We start from the raw sequence: 4,052 nt of genomic DNA, 5'->3' as shown, positions 1-4,052 counted from the left end.
TTTTATCCTGAAGTCAGGTGCAATAACTCAGAGACCATGTTTTGATACACATTTTGATGTACATTTCCACATTGAGGAGAAAGACTCAGAAACCAGGGTCTTTCCTTCTTCTTCCTCATTAAACCATCAGAGCAAAGTTTCAGCATTTGCTTATTATATATGCAAGAAAGGGATTAAAAAAATCACAAAACATCTTAAAGGTCCAGCCGCTCCCACCAATACATCAACTCTTAGGTTTAAGACAGGGACTGGTAACACTTTCAGCGGTCATAAAATAGGAAAAGAGAGACTAAAGCTACAAAAATAAAAAATAAATGAGGTAGATAAATTAAAGCTTTCATACCCAGGACTCGCCTGTTCCAACTTTGTAACCTTCATGCAGTACTCACGGGAGAAAAGAATCTTCACAATTACTTGGTATAAGTCACATCAAAATTTTTATAAAAATTAGTATGTGACCCTCTTATCAGAAACATACCTTCCATGAGTTTCTTCAAGAATGAAAGACTCATTTCTTCGCTAGAGTAGGCACTGGTGAACTAAATCAAGTCACCTGAGGTCCCCTGCTCAGGTGCCCACCTGTCCTGGTGTTCAGGAAGGCGGCATCTGGAAGCAGGGAAGACATTGGCACTCTTAGGGCTCCAACTGAACTGTATTTCAACAAGTAGCAACACACACATTGACTCCCGAGGGACTAAGATCATCCATTGGAGGGCATCCTACTCACGGTCCCAAGGTTGAAGGAATTTTGTAATTCCACACCTTAGTTAATAATAAAAAGAAAGTACATTCAAAAAGGAAACAAAACAAAAGATGGGTGCAGGGTTGAGGGACTTACAAAGCAGGCCACCAAGGAGGACAGACCTAGTCCATTTACCAGCACACAGTCCCCGAAGTATGCAGCTCCCCCTCCCCAGTTAGGCTAAGCAGTTTCTTTCCCATCGTGGTTTAGTAAGTTCCAACTTGAAACAGGGGACAATCTTTGGACATAGTTCCTCTAGCTTGTACAAAGTCTTCATATATACAGTTTGTCTCAAGTAACAAAGCCACTTTGCAAGACCTGCTTCTTCCAAAATTAGAAATACTAGTCTGTATTTGTTTTAGTATGTGTGTGGTTTTGTTTTTTAGCAAAGCAGCATAGCAACATCGTGATTGTTGGACGTGCCTGAGGTTGTGGTCACAACTGTAAACATTTGCACATCAGTAAAAAAACAAACAGGAGGAGATTGGTTTTCAAACAACAACAACGACAAAAACAAAAGATCCAGTTCAAGCAGTCACTCTGCATTTCTCCTTCACATGGGCTCTCCCGTCGCTTAGCTGACCGCAATCTTGTTTTCCTCCAGGAAGTGAGGGAACTGGTGTTTGGGGACGCTGTCAGCAGCACCCGGCTTTTCCATGTCGCTGCTAACCGACTGGGAGCCATCGATCTTGGAGACGGTGGTGTTGCTGACAACGGAGCTGGCACCCAGGGACACGGGGAGAGTTGGGATGCCTCCGCTCTGGATCACCGAGATCTCGTTGGTCTTCATGACCAGACCACCGTTGAGCATGATGGTGTACTGGTTCCACACAACAGGGTCCATGTTCACTGAAGGGACCATGATTTCCTTGGGAAGCACCTCTGGGATCCTCTTTGTGTCTGTTCTTAGAAGAGCCATGGTGTTCTCGATGGCCAGCTTCCTCCCGTGGCACGCGGAGCTATTATTGGCACCATGCGTCATATAGTGAACCTTCAAGTTGCCTTTGGTGGTGAAAGCTTGCCCACATATGTTACACACGAAAGGCTTCTCCCCAGTGTGAGTCTGCTCATGAATCTGGAGGGCGCTGGCTGACAAGAAGTTCTTCCTGCACCGCGTGCAGGCCTGTTGCTTGCCCTGGCGGTCTGGCTGGGCTGCCAGCAAAGGTGCCATGCCTGAGGACATGGTCGCGCGTACAAATGCACCAGGAACTTCCACTTTGACATAGGTTGGCTGGGCTCAGACAAATGCTTCTCCGACACTTGTGCCTGTAGAGGGTGGCCTCGTCTTTGGGTTTGACATCCACCGGGGACACGTTGGGTGGCTTCCTTTCCCTTTCTTAGACGGGTCTAACGCCACCGTGGAGAAAGGGCTCTGGAAGAGCACAGAGCTTGGGGTCGGGGGTAGCAAAGCACCGGGGATGCAGTTTGGTAGCACCTTTGTCCCATCCAGCCTCAGGGGAAGGACAGCAGCCCCGGGGACACTGAGCTGGTGGTGGAAGGGATGCTTGTGTGAGGTAGCTTGGCTTGTTTCAAAGTGTCCAGGGACAGACCTTGGCTTCCAGCTTTCTGGCTGAGCAAAGCCACGGCTGCAGAGACCTGCTGGGACACGTGGCTGCCGTCCCCACCAGCCTGAAAACAACCCTCAGCCCCTCACCCAGACTGGCCAGGCACCCCAGTGGGGACCCCCACCCTGAAGGGTGTGTGACCAGCTGCAAACAGCCATCATCCCCTCATCCAGGCTGGCCAGGCCCCCCAGTGGGGACCCCCACCCTGATCCAGGACCCCCTTCAGGACAAACCAGCCGGCCCCCACACGTGCACCAGGCCTCTATCCTATATAGTAAAAGGGTAATATGCCTCCCGGCACTGGGATCAGCGGAGCCACGAGGCCTCCCGACACCAGGATCAGTGTGACAGGGGGCAGCGCCCAAATCCCCTGATCGCCCTGTGGCTAAAAGAGTAATATGCCTCCCAGCATCGGGATCAGCGGAGCCGAGAGGCCTCCTGGGACCAGGATCAGCAGGACAGGGGGCAACGTCCAAGCCCCCTGATTGCCCTGCAGCTCTGTGTGTGACAGGATGCGGCGCCCCAACCTCCACCCCACCCCCCATGGGTCCTGCTCTGTGTGTGATGGGGTAGAGCCATAACCTCCCCATCGGCCCTGCCCTGAGTGTGAGAGTGGCGGCACCCCAACCCCCTGATGGGCCCTGCTCTGTGCGTGACAGGGTACAGACCCCCACCCCCCTGATTGGCCCTGCGCTGTGTGTGACAGGGGGTGGCGCCGCAACCTCCCCATCAACCCTGCCTTGAGTGTGACAGGGAACGGTGTCCCAACCCCCCAATCAGCCCTACCCTGAGCATGACTGAGGGTGGCATCACAACCTCCCGATCACCCTGCTCTGTGCATGACAGGGGATGGCGCCCCCACTCCCCAATCAGCCCTGCTCTGAGCCCGACCAGGGGCTGCACCTAGGGAGTGGGCCTGCCCTCTGCCACTCGGGAGCAGGCCTAAGCCAGCAGGCCGTTATCTCCCGAGGGGTCTCAGACTGTGAGAGGGCACAGGCCGGGCTGAGGGGCCCCCCTACCCCCCCAGTGCACAAATTTTTGTGCACCAGGCCTCTAGTATACACACACACACACACCCACACACACACACACACACACACAAACTCATATACTTCATTAGTAGCTTACAGATATTACCCCATCTGTTCAGTTAATTTAGAACATGCTAGTGAAACCCTTCTAATGTTGAGTGTGATCAATAGTGATGAACCGTTAGATTCCTTTTTTAATTTGGTTATGCTGGCATATCTTTCTGCCTTGTTACAATTTATATAACTTTTGCTTGTTATTTAAGAGTTTCATTAAGAAGAAGGTTTGTATTTGTGTATGTGTGTTTTATTTAAAAATTTTGTATTGAGTGCCTACTGTGTGCCAGGCTTTGTTCTAATCTGAGCATTGGAAATAAAAATGGTGAATTAAACAGAAAAAACCTCCTAAAATTCAGAGTTGATTTCTGAGGAGGCAGACAGGAAGTAAAGATAGATAATAGATAGGTAGATGATAGATAGAATCTTAGATAGATAGATCGATCGATCGATAGATAATAGATCAGTGATGGCGAACCTTTTGAGCTCAGCATGTCAAAATTTTGAAAAACCCCAACTTAACTCTGGTGCTGTGTCACATATAGAAATATTTATATATTTTTTTATATTTGCAACCATAGTAAAAAAAAGATTTATATTTTTGATATTTATTTTATATATTAAGTGCCATTTGACAAAGAAAAAACAACCAAAAATACG

At 49.2% G+C, this 4,052-nt stretch overlaps 1 pseudogene; it reads right to left on the bottom strand.

Moving 5' to 3' along the window:
* LOC102773751 overlaps nt 1-4,052 on the bottom strand; it is a 15,302-nt pseudogene continuing 11,250 nt past the window's right edge.

This window comes from Myotis davidii, unplaced genomic scaffold, assembly GCF_000327345.1.
Source record: "Myotis davidii unplaced genomic scaffold, ASM32734v1 scaffold1731, whole genome shotgun sequence".
Lineage (NCBI taxonomy): Eukaryota > Metazoa > Chordata > Mammalia > Chiroptera > Vespertilionidae > Myotis > Myotis davidii.
The sequence above is the reverse complement of the archived record's forward strand: the minus strand, read 5'-3'. Positions and strand labels throughout refer to the sequence as shown.